This window comes from Biomphalaria glabrata, chromosome 7 (assembly GCF_947242115.1).
Source record: "Biomphalaria glabrata chromosome 7, xgBioGlab47.1, whole genome shotgun sequence".
NCBI lineage: Eukaryota > Metazoa > Mollusca > Gastropoda > Planorbidae > Biomphalaria > Biomphalaria glabrata.
Genome location: NC_074717.1, coordinates 2484691 through 2510330, shown reverse-complemented (window position 1 = coordinate 2510330; position 25640 = coordinate 2484691). Strand labels below are relative to the sequence as shown.

The window sequence follows — 25640 nt, the reverse complement described above, 5'->3', positions numbered from 1 at the left end:
TGACAACAAAAAAATACATTTAGCTTTCTTCTTCACAGAAGTCAAAAATGACAAAATATTTTTTTGTACGTGAAAATATAATTTCTGACTTTAAAGAAAAATTAATGATTCAGTACATCATTTCTGTGTACATTATCTCTGTCCTCACTTTTCATTCATTAGTTCTCACATCTTGACGTCTGCTACAAGTACTTCCGTTTTTTTACTGCTGAGGTGGCTTCCGGAACTTGCGCTCTACTTCAATCACCTTTTCCACCGCCTTCTTCATGCTGGGGGCCACTTTGGGCAAGTTGTACCTCTGTCCAGCTGCTACCCCCAGGACCAGGCCAACTGTGAATACGATTCCCTCCAAAATCATTCTAAGTACGACAGACGTGAATAGCTGTGAACATAAAAGAAAAGAACAAAGCATCATTAAATGTTTGGAAGACACTCATCAACCGCTCCTCCAGAACCATATTTTATAGAGTTATTAGATATTTTTTTTTTATATTTATGATCAAACCGAAACTAGGAGTTAACGACCAGGCAATAGGGGTCTAACTCTTCTAGCCCCCCCTCCCCACTCCTTTCATGGCGTTGTGATGCTTAGCAGACAAAATGTTTTGTAAGTGAAGAAGTCACGTGCTTAATGTTTTGTCTTGTGCATTTCCTACTTTGCACAGGCTTTCTGTAGAATAACTAGTTCTGCGTCAGGCAAAGTAAAAAAAAAATTGTCTTATTTAAAAAGAGTTGAGTTTAGGCACATCGGCACAATTTAGGCCATGTCGTGCCCGTAATCCTTTAAGGATCACTCTCCCTTTACATAACAAGGGCTAAATTCTATACAGTTAAATCATTAAAAACAAGGTCTGTTCACAGATAAAATAGTAAAGGTAGTAAAAATTTAATAGTTTGGTAGAAATCTTCTGTAAATATTACATGTTCACAATTCAAAAAGATGTTTAGACATTAAAAGTAACAATGAGTGAAGAAAAAGCACAAATCAACAACAGGATTTCTGAAGACTACAAAAAATACCTTTGTAGATCCATGTTTGTATACCCAATGCGAATTCAGTGTTTAAATAATGAACTAATTTGTAAATCTACAATAGTAATAGTAATATTAGTCAATATAACGTGAAGGTGGGTGGTGGTGGTGGTGGTGGGGGGGTGTTGACGTAGACTAAATGGATAAATTAATAGAGGCCGAAACATTGAGCGGGTCAAACTGTCTACAGCGACAGCTGAAGAGAATCAAAGTCATTTATAAACTATTCAATACAGCTCTTCTTTCGAAATAGTTTTGTTATATAAAATATAAAAATGTTATTATCAGTTATCAGATAATTTTAAAACTATGCCGATAAAGCAAAGAGAAGTCTACATGTGCCGATGTGCCTCAAACCCAAAAATACCGGTATCAAAATATTTGCACGCGTTTTCATAGCATTTCCAACTTTTGCTTTGTTCTGATAAATTATCTTATGTTGAGAAAAAAACAAACGCGTGCGAGCCACGGAGGCTTACGAGACGCGTTCAAACCCTTAGGAGGACAATAAAAGAGATCAAACCTCACCAAGGAGGACAGCAAATAAAACCAAGACAAAGTGTATGTTAAAAACTAGGCTTACAAAGTATTTCAATGAAAAATGTTATTAAGTCCTAGGCTTTAACATTAATTATTGTTAATAAACCCTTTTTTTTTTCAATGGCAAAAAATGTGTCAATAATTCAGACGAAAAAAAATGAATTTCACTGAAGCCTTGTTTAACATGATAAATTAACTTGTGTTTTCCACATCAGAACAAGACGTGTTGTCAGCTTTATCAATATCTAGTCAAGTGATTCTTTCTTAGTAGTCGTATTTGCCTTGATTACATAATAGACTTATGTTCTTTCGCCTTTCATACAACGCAATATGAAACATCTTTTGTATCCACTTTTTACGTAACTAAATCTACTCCACTGTTTGAAGAACAAGTCTAAATTATTGAGATTCTTGGCGAATAGAAATAGTATTCCGAGAAATGTATATTATTAATAAACTTCATTAAATCATCATTTAATACCTTGCCTAATGAAGTTGTGGTCATTCTATAGAATGCCTCGGCAAAGTAGGAAAAGGAGAATTGAGAACCGACGTTTCGGGCATTCACTTTGCCGGAAACATTGGCCAACGAGTTAAATGATTTCTATTGTCGCTTCGACACGAAAGATTTTAATTATCTAAGACTCAAAGCCCTTGAGGATGTCAATGTTAACAACTGCTTAGAATTAGCGATTACTAAAGAGCAAGTTTGTAACATTTTCAAAAACGTCAACCCAATGAAAGCTGGTGGGCCTGATGGAATAAAAGGGCGAATCTTAAAAGAATGTGCTGAACAACTAGCTGAACCTTTCCAAGATATTTTTTCTACTTCATTACTAAACCATGAGATACCACCTGTGTGGAAGTCATCTATAATTGTACCTGTGCCAAAGGTTTCCAAACCGAAGGAAATGAATGACTATAGACCTGTTTCACTTACTTCCATTGTGTCTAAATGTTTAGAAAAATTGGTTAAAATGTTTCTTCTGAATGATCTTTGTAATAAGTTAGACCCTTTACAATTTGCTTACCAAAAGGGTAAAGGTGTAGACGATGCCATCCTAAATATTTTAAACTGTGTCTACAAACATCTGGACTTACCGAACACTTATGTAAGATTGCTCTTTATGGATTTCTCATCAGCTTTTAACACTATACAACTTCATTTACTCATTGAAAAGATGAAAGCGTTGCAGATTAGTCCATACTTAATACTATGGGCTAATGAATTTTTGACCCAGAGAGCTCAGAGGGTTAGGGTAAACAATGTTATATCTAATGAACGCATAGTTAACACAGGGGCGCCCCAGGGGGCTGTAACATCGCCATTGTGGTTCATTTTGTACACCAATGATTTTCAATCCGATAGTTCTTGTTGCTCCTTCACAAAATTCGCTGATGATGCGGCTCTTCTTGCCCTGCTCTCAGAGAGCTCAGACGTAAATGAGTATTTCAAAGAACTAGAACACATTGAGGAATACTGTAAGGATAATTTTTTATTATTAAATGTAAAAAAAACCAAAGAAATGATAATCGATTTTCGTAGGGACATGAAGGGAAATGATATTGTTTCTGTAGCTGGAGAGACTATTGAAATTGTGCAAACCTTTAAATACCTTGGTACTATCCTAGACAATAAACTAAATTTTACTGCAAATACTGATTATATCAGCAAAAAAGGGCAGCAAAGATTACGACTACTAAGAAAACTGTCCTCGTTTAATGTTAGCGAAAAGGCCTTGGCTATGTTTTATCACGCTCACATCTGCAATATTTTAAGTTTCAATATCACTGCCTGGTATGGCAATCTGAGCATTAAAAATAAGAATAAACTTTATAGAATCCTAAATGCTGCTGGCAAAATCATTGGCAAAAAACAAACCCCATTTGGTCAGTTGTTTGAGACAAACATCTATAAAAAAGCTAACAAGATCCTCGAAATAAAGAATCACCCTTTGTGTCAGGATTTTGTGATTTTACCATCACAAAAGAGATACAAGACACCGATAGCAAAGACAAACAGACACAAACACTCTTTTGTTCCCCTGGCAATCAAATCATTAAATAAGAACAATCTGATATAAACTTTGTCACATGTAAATTATGAGTGAGTCTGGTGTGAATGTACACTTTGGTTTCTTATAGTTATAATGTTTTTTGTTTGGTGTAATGCACAAATTGTAAGACAAATTTCCTTACGGATAATAAAGATTATTATTATTATTATTGAAGTATTTGAAGGCCAAACTATCAACATCTTAGCACTACAAACTCAAAGATTGGATGTTCATATATTTAAACATCTGCTTTACCTTTTCTAGCGCTCTGGTCATATATTGGGTCGAGATTTTAAGGTACTAAATCTACCTAGAACCGAAATTGAACAAAAGTCATCTGTCTTCTTCAAAACCTTTTCAATCTGATGCAAGGCTCTCTTGACAACTGTGCCAGACTTTTCAGTGCTGTCAATTTTAAAGCCAAATCTTTTTTTTTTTTTTAAATGTAATACAAATAGTCGTCGACTATTTGATTTGATTTACTGTGCTAAAAACATGTCATACATCTTTGAAAATGCATAGATGATAACATCATTTCATAGATTATGTACACTAGAAACTAGCTTTTTATAGATATCAGCCATAGATGGGACTCCCCATGTTTACATTCTCAGCATAATATTCTCGAATATTCCGAGGGATATCACTTTTAAATAGAGTGGGATATAATTCAGTCTTTACCATTAGCTGTGATACACCGAGTAAGTATATCATCCCTCTGCCATAGTGCACTTAGCAGGCATATCATCCCTCTGCTATAGTAGTGCACTTAGCAGGCTTATCGTCCCTCTGCTATAGTAGTGCACTTAGCAGGCTTATCATCCCTCTGCTATAGTAGTGCACTTAGCAGGCTTATCATCCCTCTGCTATAGTAGTGCACTTAGCAGGCTTATCATTCCTCTGCGATAGTGCACTTAGCAGGCTTATCATCCCTCTGCTATAGTAGTGCACTTAGCAGGCTTATCATCCCTCTGCTATAGTAGTGCACTTAGCAGGCTTATAATCCCTCTGCCGTAGTAGTGCACTTAGCAGGCTTATCATCCCTCTGCTATAGTAGTGCACTTAGCAGGCTTATAATCCCTCTGCCGTAGTAGTGCACTTAGCAGGCTTATCATCCCTCTGCTATAGTAGTGCACTTAGCAGGCTTATCATCCCTCTGCTATAGTAGTGCACTTAGCAGGCTTATAATCCCTCTGCCGTAGTAGTGCACTTAGCAGGCTTATCATCCCTCTGCTATAGTACACTCAGCAGGCTTATAATCCCTCTGCCGTAGTAGTGCACTTAGCAGGCTTATCATCCCTCTGCTATAGTAGTGCACTAAGCAGGCTTATCATCCTTCTGCTATGGTAGTGCACTTAGCAGGCTTATAATCCCTCTGCCGTAGTAGTGCACTTAGCAGGCTTATCATCCCTCTGCTATAGTACACTCAGCAGGCTTATAATCCCTCAGCCGTAGTACTGCACTTAGCAGGCTTATCATCCCTCTGCTATAGTACACTCAGCAGGCATATCATCCCTCTGCCGTAGTACACTTAGCAGGCTTATCATCCCTCTGCTATAGTACACTCAGCAGGCATATCATCCCTCTGCCGTAGTACACTTAGCAGGCTTATCATCCCTCTGCTATAGTACACTCAGCAGGCATATCATCCCTCTGCCGTAGTACACTTAGCAAGCTTATCATCCTTCTGCCGTAGTACACTTAGCCGGCTTATCATCCCTCTGCTATAGTACACTCAGCAGGCATATCATCCCTCTGCCGTAGTACACTTAGCAGGCTTATCATCCCTCTGCTATAGTACACTCAGCAGGCATATCATCCCTCTGCCGTAGTACACTTAGCAGGCTTATCATCCCTCTGCTATAGTACACTCAGCAGGCTTATAATCCCTCAGCCGTAGTACTGCACTTAGCAGGCTTATCATCCCTCTGCTATAGTACACTCAGCAGGCATATCATCCCTCTGCCGTAGTACACTTAGCAGGCTTATCATCCCTCTGCTATAGTACACTCAGCAGGCATATCATCCCTCTGCCGTAGTACACTTAGCAGGCTTATCATCCCTCTGCTATAGTACACTCAGCAGGCATACCATCCCTCTGCCGTAGTACACTTAGCAAGCTTATCATCCTTCTGCCGTAGTACACTTAGCAGGCTTATCATCCCTCTGCTATAGTACACTTAGCAGGCTTATCACCCCTCTGTTATAGTACACTTAGCAGGCATATCATCCCTCTGCCGCAGTGCACTTAGCAAGCTTATCATCCCTCTGCCGTAGTACACTTAGCAGGCTTATCATCCCTCTGCTATAGTACACTTAGCAGGCATATCATCCCTCTGCCGCAGTGCACTTAGCAAGCTTATCATCCCTCTGCTATAGTACACTCAGCAGGCTTATCATCCCTCTGCCGCAGTGCACTTAGCAGGCTTATCATCCCTCTGCTGTAGTACACTTAGCAGGCTTATCATCCCCCTGCTATAGTGCACTTAGCAAGCCTATCCTCCCTCTGCCGCAGTGCACTTAGCAGGCTTATCATCCCTCTGCCGCAGTACACTTAGCAGGCTTATCATCCCTCTGCCGCAGTACACTTAGCAAGCTTATCATCCCTCTGTTGTGGTGCAGTCAGTAAGCTTATCATCCCACTGCCGTAGTGCACTCAGTAGGCCTATCACCTATCATCCCTCTTCCTAAGCTCGCCTTACGCTGGGTGACATACTTTTTTCTCAATGTAAACATATAAGAGCATAGAAAATTTGGAGGTTAAAAATATTTTTCTGCTAAATTGTATTGCACAAGATTTAGTATCCACATATTCTAATTATTTTTTTTTTCATTTTTTCCCCCCACACATACAGAGAAATTGACCGTGAAAGCGAGGCTCATTTTAACCGTAGGCGCTGCAGAGATTGGATGATGTGGTCGAGTGAGTGCCATGTAATTTTTTTTTAAACTCCTGCCTTTGAAGAGTTGACTTTGGGAGTGTTCAGCCCTGCTGAACTAGATTCAATGTCCAGTCATTCTACCCACTTTCCGAAGCCCGTGTTTTTACGCGTTGGAATAGCTTGCAGCCCTAACCAGAGAGCGAATGACAACTTCCTGTCTCTTCGAATATCCGAATACCTGCATTCGTTAGTAAGAGAACTACTTTAGTCAACGGTTCACCAGTATCTGTGTTAGTTTATCACTACTGTTGATTATTTCTAAGTGCAATTTAGTCTGTTTTTTGTACCTATTCCACTATTTTTAAATGGATCTATTTTTGTTTCTAAAATAAAAGAGTTACAATCAGAGTGCGTCTTTATTCTTTCTTATAAACATTATATAAAACATATTACCTTTGAAACTCAATGCACATCTAAAGCCGTATCCAAGAGAGAAACACAAGAAAAACAGACACACAGACAGACTGCACAAAAGTATGTCAGCCTTTCCACTTGAGGAAGCTGATCGTAATGTTAGCAGAGACCTCTCCAGAATGTCCACTGTCTGAACGTATTGTTGTGTGTAGGAAGACATTGATACGTTCTAGACCAGAGACTTGTTTAACACTTGTCGGAATCAGTCACGTCAACCAACGATACGTTTATGTCCCTTAGTCTTGTTGGGGCACCACACATGATCTTTCGACCATCTCTTTCCATTCTTCATGCTAGGACTAAAGTCTCCTTCATTGAGACTGTCTACTATTCTTTTTAAATCTTCCAGGATGGCTGCGGTTTGAGCGCTGGACTGTCGTTCTGTCCTCTGTTACATGCTACCACTGTTACATGCTACCTCTGTTACATTCTACCACTGTTACATGCTACCTCTGTTACATGCTACCACTGTTACATGCTACCTCTGTTACATGCTACCACTGTTACATGCTACCTCTGTTACATGCTACCTCTGTTACATGCTACCTCTGTTACATGCTACCACTGTTACATGCTACCACTGTTACATGCTACCTCTGTTACATGCTACCACTGTTACATGCTACCTCTGTTACATGCTACCACTGTTACATGCTACCTCTGTTACACGCTACCTATGTTACATGCTACCTCTGTTACATGCTACCTCTGTTACATGCTACCACTGTTACATGCTACCACTGTTACATGCTACCTCTGTTACACGCTACCACTGTTACACGCTACCTCTGTTACACGCTACCACTGTTACACGATATTCTCCACTCATGTCAGTAAGACGTCGAGAAGAGATTGTCTTCAAATAAAATTTTAAACTCTGCCAAACACAAATGTATTCTACATTTTTAGAAGTCTTTTAGAAACATAATCATCTAGTCACAAACAAAAACTAGCCAAGGCGTCTGGTTTTAGCATACCGGGAATAAAGTCTTAAATACACCCAGAAACACACAGAGTGAGTGTATGTGTGTGTCTTAGTGTGTGTAGGCGGTGAACTAAATATTGCCATGTTCCTATTGAAGGAAAAAAAAAATCTTTTCCGCCAAATAAGCTACATCAGTGGTTCTCAAAATGTGGTCCGTGGGCCCCCTGGGGTCCGCAAGACAACTTATGTAACATCAGTTACCATTGTTACTTGTTACCGCAATTACTTGTTAGATGCTGTAATTGTTACTTGCTACCACTGTTACTTGTTACATGTGACCACTGGCGGATCCATGGTGGGGGTGGGGTGCGGAAGGGGCAATCTTTTCCCCCCAGTCGGCCGACGAATTTTAGTAGAGAAACCACACAATTTATATACGAATTCTTTACTTGTGTTAATAATAGATACAAATTATTTATCTTTTAAACTATTTATGGATTATATCGCACCTCCCACTATTATGTTGGCTGATTTGGTGGGGTGTGGGAGGCGATTGCATTGATTCCGCCTCCGACACTTTCTAGTGGGGGGGGGGGGCGATCATATTTTTTTGTGTGCTCAAATCACAGTTTTGTTAACATAATTAGTTACATATCCATATGAAAAAAGCTACTTATTGATATATATATTCTGTCGTTCCCCTTCTAGTATCTTGGCTGCTTTTATGGTTGTGGGAAGGGGGAGGCGATTGCATCTACTGGGGGGTGGTCTTATTTTTAAGCAGGAATTTTAGTGTGTGAACAAAATTAGTTGAGGATATTTATACTGTAAGCTACCCATTGCTATTTGAACCCATTTGTTTATTTATGTCACACTACCACACTCTAATCTCAAATTAAATCATTTGTAAATATAAAATGAAAGATTGTTGTACCAGGTGGTAGGGGCGATAGATGTAATCACCCGTCCACACCTGGCAGGCCAATACATTTTCTTTTCTGTTATAGCTAGTAAATTACAAATTATAAAAAAGAAAAGTGAAGATAGGCAAGGCCAATGACACTAGCTCCAGCTGGAATAATCTGCCCAGTGTGCAGACGAACATTTCGGGCTCACCAGCCACATGAGGGGCACAAATCCCCAGTGCAAAGCCCTCAGCCCCCTGGATGACAAGAGTGGTCATCATCGAACCACGATGGACGAACTATATATATATATCAATAATATAAGTTATATATGCTATAAATTAAATTCTTATATCTAGTCGCCCCCAACCCCTATTCTTTAATGCTTAAATGCAATCAGTGCAATAATTATAGAATTATTGCTGGTGTCTGTATTATATAAGATAAGATAAGGAGAGAGAACTCTTACAATGATAATCGTTTCCACTCTACCGGCCACGATGACAACATAACATTTTGAAACAGAAATAGTCGAATATGGCAACAGAGTCTATGTAATTGCGCACTTGCGGACAATGGTTATGCTTGCCCTGGATGTGGCAAAATATGTAGGTCATAGCAGGGACTGCGCAGCCATAGGAAATACTGTATTTTTGTCACTAATATTCGGAATCGAAGACAAGCCTTATTATTATTATTAATTGCGCATGAATTTAAAATAATTATTGAAAGAATATGCTTTGGTAAAGTTTAGAATTGATAAGAAATCTTTAAATAGTAGAGTAACAATTGAGTTGAGTTCTGAAACCAAATATTAATTTTCTAGTCGCTTTTTTTCCAACCTTTACTCAATCTTAGTTTTTTCTATTGCATAAACAACTTTGGGACTATAACTCAAATATTTATACTTCAATCCTAAAAATACAAAAAGGAAAAAATAGACTAGAATCTAATTGGTCTACCAAAGTTGACTGGATTTTTTTTTCGTTATCTGAATATTTTTTGTATTTTTTTTTGTTCCAGTCCTAGTTTTATATTTCTGTAACAAAACGAAGTTACAGCGTATTGAACAAAATGATTTTTTTTTAAATATTATTTTTCGAAGATATTTTTTTTTCTGCGGCGATCTCTCAATCCGTTGTTGTTTTTCCTTTTCAAGGAACACTTTTGTTGTATTTGCAATGTACTTAGGGCCTATAAATTTACATTATAGTTTTTCAAAGGTTTTTGTGCGCGCGTCAAAACCGTCAAATATCTAAAGAGCGTTTAAACATCATTCTGTTGGCGTCTTATTCTGACTAAAAAAAAAAAGCCTACTGCAAGAGGTCTCGCTTAACATAAAGATAATATTACGATAAATACGCGTCATTAAGATATACTTACACTACTTGTATCTCGGATTGTCACTCACACTTCAGTATCGGCCATTGGCCCCAACGTACTTTTATTTGACTAAAGTTGACCTGCCTTTTTTAATGGATGAATAATGAGATGTAGATGTCAGGAGAATGCGTTTCTGGCAGTGAAGAGTTCAAGTAGACGCTTGGCAGAGAAGTTCACGGCGCTCACCCAGACCCCCCCTAGTTGACATAGAAAGAGATACCAACGTAACTTTTTTGTTTTTGCTGAAGTTTGAAAAACACTGCTCTAGTTGTAATATGACCACTTTTTATTATTCTCTGTTTATATTATATATATATATATACGGTTAGGTTTGGAAAAAAATCGCTCCCCTGTTCAGAAGTTCTGGATCCGCTAGTGACTACAGTAAGCTTGAATGTTACTTTCACTCCGCCACCCGACCCAAGCTTAAGTCTAGATAACAAAACTGAAAGTCTGAAATAATGACAAAACAAACCAGAACACATCAATAAATAAACACAAGTCTTGCACTATAAATACAAATGTTAATGCCTTCAATGGAACAGTGTACCACCTGTCAAGTAAAGTCAACAAGAATACAACTTCTGACCATTTCTAAAAGTCGTTGTTACCTCCCTCGATACAAGAAGTAAAATAAATACAAACAGTTATGGATAAATGTGTAACGAAAGTTGTCAGGTGTAGAACATTGCCATTTTGTAGAATACGTTTCAACAACTTTACTTGCAGAATCAACAAGGATAAACTTCATGTTCATCCTTGTACAACTTACGACAGACTCTCTTTATGAATGAGTGAAGATAATTAGTGCCAGATTGTCTCTTTTATTCACAATATGATGTTTGATCAGGAGAAGAATGAAGCATGGTTTTGTTTACTTGATGTTTTATAGGGTGTGGGAATACTATGAAAATGTGGGAGTACTATCAGGATGTGGGGGAATTATGATGATGCAAGAGTACTATCAGGATGTTGGGGTACTATCAGGATGTTGGAGTACTAAGAAGATGTGAGAGTACTTTCAGGATGTGGGAATACTAAGAAGATGTGGGAGTACTTTCAGGATGTTATAGTACTAAGAAGATGTGAGAGTACTTTCAGGATGTGGGAATACTAAGAAGATGTAAAAGTACTTTCAGGATGTTGGAGTACTAAGAAGATGTGAGAGTACTTTCAGGATGTGGGAATACTTCTAAGTAGATGTTGGAGAACTATCAGGATGTTGGAGTACTAAGAAGATGTGAGAGTACTTTCAGGATGTGGGAATACTAAGAAGATGTGGGAGTACTTTCAGGATGTTGGAGTACTAAGAAGATGTGAGAGTACTATCAGGATGTGGGAATACTATAACAATTTGGGAGTACTATAAAAATGTCGGAGTACTAAGAAGATGTGGGAGGTGTAGGTGGATTTTCAGGCCTGTCTTCATTTGGTGGATTCCTCCTGTAGCCGCCTTTCCAGAGCCTTCATATTTTCAATGGCTTCTTTTATCATCTCTTGGAAGTCATCTAGTCTTGTATCTTTGCCTGATTCGAATGAAGTCCTCTTACAGCAGCATGGCGTTGGTGCCTCAGTAATGTGATAGCGTTTGTTGATTACCACACCAGTGATGACACCAACTACGAAAAAAAAGAGTCTTCCGCACATGCTTCCACGCCTGCAGTGTCTAGACAGGTGATAGTAGTAATAAAGGCCGTAGGGCTTTGGGTAATGACTGTACTTCCACCCAGAGTGCCTGAACAAAGAGAAATAATAGTTTAAAGTCGACATATGAATAATTTCTCTACCCATTAAAAAACTTTTTCTTTACGTTCCCAATTGAAATAGTTTATGATGTTGAAGTGCCATATGACATTGCCAGTAAGTCTCTTCTTTCTGTTTATGTTTACTAGTTCCTTTGTATGTGTCTTGTTTTCAGCAAAATTAAAAAGCCATATTATTTTTCATTGGTTTTTAAAGTTGGTCTAATCCTTAAAGCTATAGTGAACTCACATCTATGATTTACAAGTAAATGGACAAACTTTCAACCAAGGTCTTGGTCTCAACATTTAAAGTGACTTTAAAGTAGATGTTCCTGGACTTGTTCCCAATGAATTGTTGAGTTAAATCATACATTGAATAAACAACATGAGGTTTTCACTAACATTTTCTCAGACTTCTGTTTCCCTTTAAATGCTATTTCATTATTTCTTTCAACTGAACACATTAATTCAGAACTGGAAATATTTGTGTCTTGAATTTGGCAGTGGTTAGGTGGAATCTTGTACACTTCCCGTTCATGGATCAAGTTGAAATTTTTGCCCAATTAGCACATGAATTAATAAATAAATAAAAAAAACAAGATTACATAGAGAGTTTGTGTTATCACACAAACGAGAGTTTGTGTTATCACACAAACGAGAGTTTGTGTTATCACACAAACTCAGAGGCGGCCCCATCGAAGTCACCAATGGACCAGGAATATTTAAGCCATAGTTTTGTTTTGATCGCTTAAAGTAACAAAGTAGTAAAAAATCATTTGCCGTTATTTTTCACACCAAAGCAAACAGGACAACACTTCGTCTTTGATAAGACACTTCTAACTCTTCTGGAATAAGTAGAGAAGCGTTAACTGATCACCTAAAAACAGAATGGAAACCTCCCAGACTGCGTCTGTTGCACCTGGTGCGGTAGGTCATGGTGTCATTTCTTCTCCATTAACTTTCTTGAAATATGTTCCAATAATCACTATTGCTAGTTTGTTCTTTTTGTTGAACAAATACAGTGAGCTGATTACCTACTATTATTGATTTTTACTCAAATGTAAAATGGGTGTCAATTCTATTATAAAATCCCACTGTTTATGACATTTATTCAAATGCTATTGCAAATTTTACAACGATATTTAATTAAAATAAGAAACAGACTTAACATCACCTGTACAGGTTTCCTTTGTTATACTTTAAGACAGAAATGGTACAACGTTGTACTTTGTCATTTAAACTTAAATCTACCATCTAGATGTGTCTAGGCATGTTTGGACATATATCTAAAGATTTTAATATAATTAAATATTCCAATGTGTTTGCTTTTGCCAAGATATATTTTTTTCAACTTGGTAGTCATCTCCAAAATGGTTTCACCCGGTGCGACCGCGCCCCTCGCACCCCCTAGTGACGCTACTGCTCCCAGATACGTGGCTCTCCCCAAAATTTCGGTTAATATATTGGATTAGACGGGCTAGGAAAAAAAAAATGAACATGCATGACTAGATTGACACATGAAATGCACGGGACGTAACTATCTTCTCTTTTTGAAGTCACTTCTGTAATTTATAAGATAAGATAGAGTTTAGATCTAGATGAGTATGCATAACTATCACCATCTTCTTATCTTATGTTATAAAATACTTTTTAAAAAATTCCTAATATGCGTGTTCCTTGGTCAATCTAGTCATGAATGTTAACCAATGTCTTAAATTCTACCAACTCATTGGTTTTCTTGGCTGAGTCAGTCTAAGTCTAAGGAACCCATTCCATCAATCCATGCTCTCTAATATTTATCAATATTCAATATCACTTCAATATGGGAATTCATTTATTGTAACACCTAGATATTTTGCGTTTTGAGTCTGTGTTGCTGGTTTACCATGAATAAAATACGTTTTACCTTTTCATATATTATGGTCATAAATTAGATTGACATTTTATGGTACTTAATCTCCCTAGAACCAAAGTGAACAAAAAGTCTTCTTCAAACCTTTTCATTTTGTTACAAGACACTCTTGACAACTGTGCCAGATTTTTCAGTGCTGTCAATTTTAAAGCCAAATCTGTTTTTTTTTTTTTTTAATTGATTACAAATAGTCGGGGCCGGGATTCAGGGGGTGGTGGTGGCCAGAGGGCAGTTAAACCATCTTCCCTTCAAAAGTCTCCCATAAACTACAACCAAGCGAAAGAATTTGAAATTTGATTTACTGTGCTAAAAACATATCTACAGTCTCAGCATAATATTTTCGAATGTCCCGAGGGATATCACTTTAAAATAGAGTGGGGTATAATTCAATTTTTTTTTACTGAACATGTCGCCCATTTGTATCATCTCTCTGCCGTGATACACCGAGTAAGTATATCATTCCACTGCCGTTGTACACTTAGCAGGCTTATCATCCCTCTGCCTTAGTACACTTTGCAGGTTTATCATCCGGGCTCCCTCAGCCATAGTACACTTAGCAGGCTTATCATCCCTCTGCCGCAGTGCACTTATCAGGCTTATCGTCTCTCTGCCGCAGTGCATTATCAAGCTTATCATCTCTATGTTGTGGTGCACTTATCAGGCTTATCATCCCTCTGCCGCAGTGCATTTATCAAACTTATCATCCCTATGTTGTGGTGCACTTAGCAGGCTTATCATCCCTATGTAGTGGTGCACTTATCATGCTTATCATCCCTATGTTGTGGTGCACTTAGCAGGCTTATCATCCCTATGTTGTGGTGCACTTATTAAGCTTAACATCCCTATGTTCTTGTGCACTTATCAAGCTTATCATCCCTATGTTGTGGCGCACTTAGCAGGCTTATCATCCCTATGTTGTGGTGCACTTATCAAGCTTATCATCCCTCTTCCTAAGCTTGCCTTACGCTGACTGACCTACTTTGTCTCAATGTAAACAAATAAGAGCATAGAAACATTCCGACGCCTCAAAATGGAGGTCAAACATATTTTTCTGCTAAATTGTACCGGTATTGGACAAGATTTAGTTTCGACATATTCTAGTTATTTTTTTCCCCACACATACAGAAAAGTTGACCGTGAAAGCGAGGCTCATTTTAACTGTAGGCGCTAATGAGATTGGATGATGTGGTCGAGTGAATACCATGTACATTTTAAAAACTCCCGCCTTTGAAGAGTTGACTTTGGAAGTGTATTGATTTGTTCAGTCCTACCTTTAAAACAGAATGCACATATAAAGCGTATCCAAGAGAGAAATACAAGAAAATCCTTAGACATACGGACAGACAGACTGCACAAAACTATGTCAGCCTTTCCACTTGAGGAAGCTGGTCATAATGTTAACAGAAACCTATCCAGAATGTCCACTGTCTGAACGTATTGTTGTGTGTAGGAAGACATTGATACGTTCTAGACCAGAGGCTTGTTGAACACTTGCCGGAATCAGTCACGTCAACCAACGATACTTTTGTTATTTAGTCTTTTGGGCACCACACATGATCTTTCGACCATCTCTTTCCATTCTTCATGCTAGGACTAGAGTCTCTTTCATTGAGACTGTGTACCATTCTTTTTAAATCTTCCAGGTTGGCTACGGTATGAGCGCTGGACTGTCGTTCTGTCCTCTCAATGGCCCCCTGGTTCATACCCTGACCGCTGCAATCCCACGTCGTCCTGCGGGAGGTTTACACTAAGGAGTAGATTATCTTCCACTCTGAAGTAACACACGAAACATGTCAACATTTTACATTCAGTCACAACTCTATTTACATTGTGTTGCTAGGCAACTAGAACGAGGCTTACAGTTGTTTCAATTTATGAGTTTCAGATTTTAAAAAAATTAGATCAGATCTACAATTAATCATAACTATTGATTTGAATGGTAACAATGCTGTGTCCTTGTAAATAATTACGCTAGAAAACACTGCGGGTACAGCAACAAACATAACAACCCAAGAAAAATAAACAAAAAAAAAACACAAAAAAAAAATGAAATAAAAAAGTACAAATGAAATATTAAATATCAATGACAACGATATACAAATAAAAATGAAGCACAAATAACAGTGAAAAAAAAAATAGGAGCAAGCGAACTGGAACAAAAAATAGAACAAAGCTGAAAAGAACTTTCTAGAAGAACAATTCAATTACAGATTTGTGTTCATTTAGACATAGTTGTATTTTTTGTTTTTTTTACAAGAATTGTTCAAATGTTCCATGAGTCTGATTTTGTTCACTGCAGCCACTTGTTAGTTCTGTTACACGCTACCATTGTTACACGCTACCACTGTTACATGCTACCACTGTTACACGCTACCACTGACAGTTACTTGTTACCACTGTTACTTGTTACATGTTATCACTTTTACTTGTTGCCACGGTTACTGCTACGTCACATCATTTATTACTGTTATTACTGTTACGTTGCCGCTGTTGTGACATGTTATCCTTGTTACTAGCTACCACTGTTACACTGTTACATGCTACATCAGTCACCATTTGTTACTTGTTAGCGCTGTTACTTGTTACATGTTACCGCTGTTACTTGTTAGATGCTATCCTTGTTACTGGCCACCGCTGTTGCTTGTTACATGTGACTACAGTAAGCTTGAATGTTGAGTTTCACCCAGGCCTAAGTCTAGATAACTAGACATTGAATGTCTGGACCACAGGGCTACTGCTCTGAGGATGACGGAGCTCTCCTGTGTTTGCGTTCAATTTCTTTCAGCCTCTCCACTGTTTTCTTCAGGGCACGCAACTTGGGCAGGTTGTAGCGCTGGCTGGCCAAAGCGCCCAGGACAAGGCCGGCTGTAAACACGGCGAAGCCCTCCAAGTACATTTTGTCTGTCATTCTTGCACATGTGGCTGAACTAGGGAATAGAAAGAAGGAAAGAAATGCATGAGAATTTAAAATAACAATAATAATGATAATAATAATAATCTATCCTCAGTAAAAGTCACATAGACGTCGAGAAGTTATTGTCTTCAAATAAAACTCCGCCAAACGAAAACTTATTCTACATTTGGACGAGTCGCTAAAGTCTTTTAGAAACACAATCTCCTTGTCTCAAAGAAAAAAACTAGCCAAGGCGTCTGGTTTTAGTGTACCGGCAATTAGGTCTTTAAAATGAATACCCCCACAAACACATACACACACACACACACTTACAAGCACAGAGAGTGACTGTATATGTGTGTCAGTGTGTGTCGGCGGTAAATAAAATAATACGATGTTCCAATGGACCTCATTCACCAATCGTAAACAAACAACATTTAGCCACGTGGCGCTCTATATCTTCTATATAATTTACGATCTCATGTTTAATTCATGATGGTTGTCACGTGACAGTTTTTTTTCCATTGTTTTATCAATAAGATCACGTGACTAAATGTTGTTTGTTTACGATTGGTGAATGAGGTCCATTTAATGAAACAAAAATAAGGTTTCGCCAAATAATCTACATCAGTGATTCTCGAACTGTGGTCCGTGGACCTCTAGGGATTCACAAGACGACCTTAGGCCACAGAAAGAAGAAAATTGTATGCAATTAATATAATTTCTTCGTTAGTAGCCAGTTCATTAGATAAACTTTACTTGGACTTTCCCGACTGGGTATTGAACACTTTTACGCATGGACGTAACCAGATCTCAATCACACATGAGTACATACTGATGCAGGAGCAGCTTATTGAAATATACACAAACTACTAACTGAAACCAATGTTTGAAAAATGTCTTCACAAATTCCAGTTACAGAAACAGATTCCTGTTTAATATCCTGAATTATGGGCGGTTGTACAGAATTTGTTCATAGCTTCCCGTCTTCGTATTTGGTAGAACGTGAAGTCGGTGTACTGATGAACCTCATCAGAAATACAAGTAACCGACTAGACATTTGTTCAACTGGAGAATTGCGTTAGCTAGTTACAGACATTAAGCCAGGCATAAATTTGTTCAACTGGAGAATTGCGTTAGCTAGTTACAGACATTAAGCCAGGCATAAATTTGTTCAACTGGAGAATTGCGTTAGCTAGTTACAGACATTAAGCCAGGCATAAATTTGTTCAACTGGAGAATTGCGTTAGCTAGTTACAGACATTAAGCCAGGCATAAATTTGTTCAACTGGAGAATTGCGTTAGCTAGTTACAGACATTAAGCCAGGCATACATTTGTTCAACTGGAGAATTGCGTTAGCTAGTTACAGACATTAAGCCAGGCATAAATTTGTTCAACTGGAGAATTGCGTTAGCTAGTTACAGACATTAAGCCAGGCATAAATTTGTTCAACTGGAGAATTGCGTTAGCTAGTTACAGACATTAAGCCAGGCATACATTTGTGTAACTGGAGAGTTGCGTTAGCTAGTTACAGACATTAAGCCAGGCATAAATTTGTTCAACTGGAGAATTGCGTTAGCTAGTTACAGACATTAAGCCAGGCATAAATTTGTTCAACTGGAGAATTGCGTTAGCTAGTTACAGACATTAAGTCAGGCATAAATTTGTGTAACTGGAGAGTTGCGTTAGCTAGTTACAGACATTAAGCCAGGCATAAATTTGTGCAACTTTAGCGTTGCGTTAGCTAGTTACAGACATTAAGTCAGGCATAAATTTGTGTAACTGGAGAGTTGCGTTAGCTAGTTACAGACATTAAGCCAGACATAAATTTGTGCAACTTTAGCGTTGCGTTAGCTAGTTACAGACATTAAGTCAGGCATAAATTTGTGCAACTTTAGCGTTGCGTTAGCTACTTACAGACATTAAGTCAGGCATAAATTTGTGTAACTGGAGAGTTGAGTTAGCTACTTACAGACATTAAGTCAGGCATAAATTTGTGTAACTTTAGCGTTGCGTTAGCTACTTACAGACATTAAGTCAGGCATACATTTGTGTAACTGGAGAGTTGCGTTAGCTACTTACAGACATTAAGTCAGGCATACATTTGTGTAACTGGAGAGTTGCGTTAGCTACTTACAAACATTAAGTCAGGCATAAATTTGTGCAACTTTAGCGTTGCGTTAGCTACTTACAGACATTAAGCCAGGCATAAATACACTCATCAAATCTCATCCACATCATCCAAGTCACCGTGATAACAACATTCTAATCTCAATACACAATTCTTCAACAATGTTTTTTTTTTTTCCATTTGAACCTTTTTACCATTTATGTAACTTTTCACTTTTGGGTACTTGGGTAAGTTTTGACTGTATAAAGGGGTCCCCTGGTCAAAAAAGTTTGAGAACCTGTGATCTACATCTACCAACTAATCGAACAGTGAAAACGGGTAATTATTGTTGAAATAGAGCGGTGATATTACCAAAAGAAAGAAGTATTCACAATTTACTAAACACCATTAATAAAATCACTAAATTGAGAGACCATTTAGGACAGAAGACGAAACAGCTAAGTAGCAATACTACCTCAAATACTGAACTATAACTTAGGAATACAGAAACACAGCTTAATAACATACTTTCAATGCGTCAAGATAAATGAACGTTTCTCATTCCCTATGCTAGGACAAATTCGTACTAGTCCTTCTTCCTAGTGCCAATAGAGGAAAACGGGCTGCCTTAATCACCAAGAAAAAAAAATAAAACAATGACTTAGAGTGTTAGGGCTTTGAATAAGTGAGATGAAAGCCTGGGCATTGTTTATGGTCGGAACGATGTCGCCCACACAGCAGTTCCCCCCTCTCCGCGCAGCTGATGTGACCAAAGGAACGGAATATCTAATACAGTTTGGGATCAGTAGCGCCGCAGGATCTGCCAGGCTGTGGCACGGTGTGCCACAGTCTGCCTAAGGCTCACCAGCTCCTGATTTTTCCTCAGGGTTGTCTCCCGAAGCCTTTCCCGTGTTTGGGTATAGCCGCAGGGCAGCGGAGGTTTGGATTCAGAGTTTTCCTTCTCCTAGATGGGTAGTTAACCAAGGCTAACGAGCCCCTCCTGCCCAAAGCTTACTGGTTTAGGCGCCAGTAGCTCTCCTTTGCCCCTTCTCCTGTCTGTGGTAACGGTTCCGCCAGGCTCAGTAGCTGAGCCACACGTGAAGGCCAGGAGTTGGACTGGTTGTCAGAGGCTATTTGAGACGCATGCCATTGGAAGCACTTTATAGGTAATGATGGGCTTAAGACCATTACCCTTTCCGGCGTTAACAACCTTGCGGAACCGACTTAGAGTGTACGTCTCTAATTATCACGAAAGACGATTATGCAATCCAATAGTGATGCACATTTACTTTTTTACTTAGACTTAGGTCCTCCCACGCCTTTCGGCGCATTGGGCGGCAGGCAAGCTGTCTCCATAAAGATCTGTCATTGGCAATGTCTGAAGCCTCCTCCCACCTGGTGTCCACAGTTCTGAGGTCCTCCATGAAGGTGTGTCGCCAAGTAATACGAGGACGTCCCTGTTTGCGCTTTCCTCGTTTTGGCTTCCATGTCATCGCAACTCTTGGTGTGCGTAATTCATTTTGACGTAGAACATGTCCCGCAAACCTCATGCGACGCTCAGTCACAACCTCACTAAGTGTTCGACTCCCAGTTCGGCATAGGATTTCCTTGTTTGAGACCCGATCTGTGTAACTGACTCCCAAAATCCGTCTCAGCCATTTTTGTTGAGCCACATTTAGTCTTTTCTCAATTTTGACAGATGACTTCCATGTCTCACGTGTGATGTACAGTAATGAAATAAATAATATGAGTAAAAATAGTTTTAAATATTACAAACTTTTGAAATGTCCAAATAAAATGTACATTCTTCAATATGAATACAAATATGGAATATGAAATGACTTTAAAACAAGCAGTAGAAAAAAAAAAGAAAACTTAAAAAAAAAAAAAAGCTTATCTAAGGGAAATAACCTTTTTTTTTTTATCTACCCTGTACTGAAAATTACAGGGTTTAGCACTGTCACGGATGAATGTGTGTATAATGTATAATCTCCTTTCGTCTCCCTAAGCTCCAACTATCTTACTCTCAATTTGTGTATTTCTACATCAGCTTCTTTCTCTTTAGCTCTTGCTTCTGCCTCTTTAGTTACAAATGCGGTAACGAGATCTCAATCTAGTGTGAGAGATAACATGGGAACAACGATACAGCACCGTAGAAAGAGAGTGCTTGGCAGTTGTTTGGGCAGTAACCAAGTTGGCCAGATACCTGTTGGGCAGAACATTTGTACTCCGCACAGATCACGCACCCTTACGCTGTTTAAACACACGTGAATTCCAGGGTAACTCGCTTGGCCCTGATGCTTCAGGACTTTCAGTTCGAAGTGCAGCATATTCCAGGTAAAGGAAACGTGGTAGCGGACATTCTGTCACGCTTATCATAGATATAAGCCTACGTGGCTTCTCACAAGCATGTGTTGCTTCATCAAAGACTTTGTGTCTTCAACCGTTTAGACTTTGTTGCTTGATGGTAGACTTTCTGTCTACAACTAAGACTGTGTGTCTTCATCTTTTAAGACTGTGTGTCTTCATCTTTTAAGACTGTGTGTCTTCATCTTTTAAGACTGTGTGTCTTCATCTTCTAAGACTGTGTGTCTTTACTATAGACTGTGTGCCTATTACATTGCAGTCTGTGTGACTACATTAAAGTCTGTGTGACTACATTAAAGTCTGTGTGACTACATTAAAGTCTGTGTAACTACATTAAAGTCTGTGTGACTACATTAAAGTCTGTGTGACTATGTTCAAGTTGTTTGGATACATGCCTGTGTGGCATATTCAGAGCCTTTGTGGCCTATCGAATTAACATTTTTGTTGTATTGTGTTTTAATGTTTTATACTTGTTTTATAATAGTTTTTTATGTATCTTTGTAAACATTGATTATAATTTTAGGAGGGGCGAGATATCACGGATGAATGTGTGTATGTATGTATAATCTATTTTTACATTCTGCGCGAATGACCGGAAGTGTGTTTGGTTGTTAGACAGAGACCAGCGTGTGTGATATGCAGTAAAGCTGATTAAAGTTTATCTGTTTGATCTAGTGGTTTCATTGTTTTATTTCGCTAACTAGAACTGAACCAGGGACACCTAGAGACGTAGCGAGACCTAAGGTAGATTCTATCGAGTTATAATTATAAATATAATAGGAAAGCTGTGACAAGCACTCTTTCTGTTATGTAAAACAAAATTAATTTAGAAATGATTAACTAATTGCTTTTTTTTTTTTATTAATTCGTGTATTGTCATCGACAATCAATAATTATGTTAAATTCTAACTTGATCCGAGAATGGGAAGTGGGAGAAAAAATGTGTTCAAACATAATAAGAGAATTAAATCCACATATACATCCACTTCTCTCATTAAGTAGCATTAAGTAGCATTTATTCCCTTTACTTCGACATCAAACACAATAAATATTCACCCAAAGTTAATTGACTAATTTTTTTTTATATTATGTCCTGTCAGGCTCTATGAATAATTGTACAAAGTTTTAACTTGATCCGAGAATGAGAAATGGGAGAATAAAAAACACAGACAAACTTTTTACCAGACAGACAGACAGACAGAGTGAGTTGATAAAAGCTTTGTAAAAATACGCTTACAAGTATACTCATTAATATTTTCCCAAGTTGTAAATTTTATATCTGTCTAGACGTAAGCTAGGTCTAGTCTATAGATATAGACGCATACGACCCCAACCAAAACAAAAAAAGGCGACCCTCAATAGAAAAAGTTTTGTCCACCCCTGGCTTACCTACAACAACTAAACAAAAAGGCGGGAACTATAGATCTAACAATGCTACCAGTGCCATCAAAAGAAAAAAGTTCCGGCAAAATCAACATCGATCTATAGATCTAGATTTAGAACTTCGTTCAACGTAGCAAAGCAAGGGCTAGAGAGTATAGTTTCTAATGTTTTAAAAATCCAGTCCTAATATTAGTACTAGACTCGAGATTTAAATCTAATCTAGAGCTATAACTTTCTTGTTTCTGCTGGTCTAGATTCTAGATGATGATCTTGATCTAGATTATGATGATCTTGATCTAGATTATGCTGATACTATGAGTAACTATGTCACTATGACTTTGTTTGAAGTTAAACTTAGATCTTATGATCTTCTTGTCGATTGATTGCGATAAACTTAAGTCTAGATCTAGATGGACTAGATATCTTTAAACTAAGATCTAGAATTCTAGATCTAACATGACTTATGACAATCATTCAGTGAATAACAAGGGACTTGAATAGTTTTGAATCAAACTTTAATAATAGACCTGTCTAGTGTCTAGACTCTAAGTCTAGTGTCTACAGTCTAGGATAAACATTTGAGACCAAAAGAAAATCCGCTGCCGAAGACAGACGCAGACGGCGAAAAGAAAATACAAATCGACCACCTGCGGACAATGGTTAAGCTTGCCCTGAGTGTGGCAAAATATGTAGGTCACAGCTGGGGCTGCGCAGCCACGGGAAATACTGCATTCAAAAATTGTAAGACAAAATTCCATACGGACAATAAAGATTACTATTATGTTAGAAATGAACGAGTATTCATTCTCTGGCGCTGCCAGGGTCGAGTTTCGTTAAAGAGAAACAAAATTCATTGTAGTCCCTTTATTCTTTATTATTATTAGTCTAGATCTATTATTATTATTATTATTACAGTCTAGGTCAACCCTTGTTTGTTCTTAGCTTTGAAGGTGACCAGAATATTTTGTCACCTAAATTACTTCGATCTATTGTACGCGTCAAAGGATGTTGATATAAGATCTAGATCCAGGGCTCGTTAGACTGTCGCCTGCTAGGTCATGTACTTACATGGTATCCAGTCAGTCTGGATCAGCCGACATTCAGCAGCAGCAGTGGTCGTTACAAGTCTCTGCTCTTCGTGTAGTCAAGTTTGGTGCGCTTCGGTGCGCTTAAAAAATCCACACAAACAATAAATTAATAAAATGTTTGTAAAATTTTTGACATGTTTCGGATGTTCCTTCAGAGTTAAAGAAAATCAACTTCCTAGTCCAAACTCCAAACATCCTGCAGGACGACGGGGGATGGGAGCGGGCTGGGTTTGAACCCGGGACCATCGATAAGTCTAGACGAAATTCCAGCGCGCAAACCGCACAACCATGCGGCCATCCATGGGTTGATGCGTGTAACATTGGCTTTTCCTGCACTTTATATAAACTAAACTATGAGTAGTCTGTGCCACCATTGAGCTTTCCCTACACTTTATATAAACTAAACTATGAGTAGTCTGTGCCACCATTGAGCTTTCCCTGCACTTTATATAAACTAAACTATGAGTAGTCTGTGCCACAATTGAGCTTTCCCTTCACTTTATATAAACTAAACTATGAGTAGTCTGTGCCACCATTGAGCTTTTCCTACACTTTATATAAACTAAACTATGAGTAGTCTGTGCCACCATTGAGCTTTTCCTACACTTTATATAAACTAAACTATGAGTAGTCTGTGCCACCATTGAGCTTTCCCTGCACTTTATATAAACTAAACTATGAGTAGTCTGTGCCACCATTGAGCTTTCCCTACACTTTATATAAACTAAACTATGAGTAGTCTGTGCCACCATTGAGCTTTTCCTACACTTTATATAAACTAAACTATGAGTAGTCTGTGCCACCATTGAGCTTTCCCTACACTTTATATAAACTAAACTATGAGTAGTCTGTGCCACCATTGAGCTTTCCCTGCACTTTATATAAACTAAACTATGAGTAGTCTGTGCCACCATTGAGCTTTTCCTACACTTTATATAAACTAAACTATGAGTAGTCTGTGCCACCATTAAGCTTTCCCTACACTTTATATAAACTAAACTATGAGTAGTCTGTGCAACCATTGAGCTTTCCCTACACTTTATATAAACTAAACTATGAGTAGTCTGTGCCACCATTGAGCTTTCCCTACACTTTATATAAACTAAACTATGAGTAGTCTTGCCACCATTGAGCTTTTCCTGCACTTTATATAAACTAAACTATGAGTAGTCTGTGCCACCATTGAGCTTTCCCTACACTTTATATAAACTAAACTATGAGTAGTCTTGCCACCATTGAGCTTTTCCTGCACTTTATATAAACTAAACTATGAGTAGTCTGTGCCACCATTGAGCTTTTCCTGCACTTTATATAAACTAAACTATGAGTAGTCTGTGCCACCATTGAGCTTTCCCTACACTTTATATAAACTAAACTATGAGTAGTCTGTGCCACCATTGAGCTTTTCCTGCACTTTATATAAACTAAACTATGAGTAGTCTTGCCACCATTGAGCTTTCCCTACACTTTATATAAACTAAACTATGAGTAGTCTGTGCCACCATTGAGCTCTCACGCTTTCTTCAAGGGGATGTTAAGGGGCTGCAAGTGGGGCAACAGCTCCAGGCACCTTAGGAAGGCTTCGCGATAAAAAGAATCTTTTTGTCACCGTCAGCCCATCGTACAAAAATTTCGTGGCCCTGAAATGACACTTGCGCATTGCCAAAGCCGGCTCTGCTCTCTTTCACAGAGTCATGCTGTAACGAGAAATACGATTGCTATATTACCAGACAATATGAAAAGTTCTTACAAGGCAACAGATTTATTTTTCTACACCCATTCCCTTAATTATGTCTACAGTGAATGTTTGTGTGTGTGTGTTTCCAAGGTGACGGCGAGAAGAAGTTAACCATTGGTTAGTGGCAGTGATGAAATTCCAATAGGGCCTAGCGCAGGGGTTCTCAACCTGTGGGTCGCGATGATTTGCCAGGGGTCGCCTAAGACCA

General features: G+C 38.4%; 1 protein-coding gene and 2 long non-coding RNA genes across 3 annotated transcripts in view; 1 reads left to right on the top strand and 2 right to left on the bottom strand.

The window, feature by feature from the left end:
• Positions 1–25640, top strand: part of LOC106063047 (ATP-dependent DNA helicase Q4-like) — a 402519-nt gene that overhangs the window by 19108 nt on the left and 357771 nt on the right. The gene's annotated exons all lie outside the window — the stretch shown is intronic.
• Positions 10709–13964, bottom strand: LOC106055089 (uncharacterized). The gene is made up of 2 exons (XR_008778837.1): positions 13847–13964; positions 10709–11933 (listed from the first exon to the last, which is right to left on the bottom strand). It is a non-coding gene; the product is annotated as an uncharacterized LOC106055089 (long non-coding RNA).
• On the bottom strand, positions 16327–23831 carry LOC129927223 (uncharacterized). The gene is made up of 2 exons (XR_008778835.1): positions 23675–23831; positions 16327–16779 (listed from the first exon to the last, which is right to left on the bottom strand). It is a non-coding gene; the product is annotated as an uncharacterized LOC129927223 (long non-coding RNA).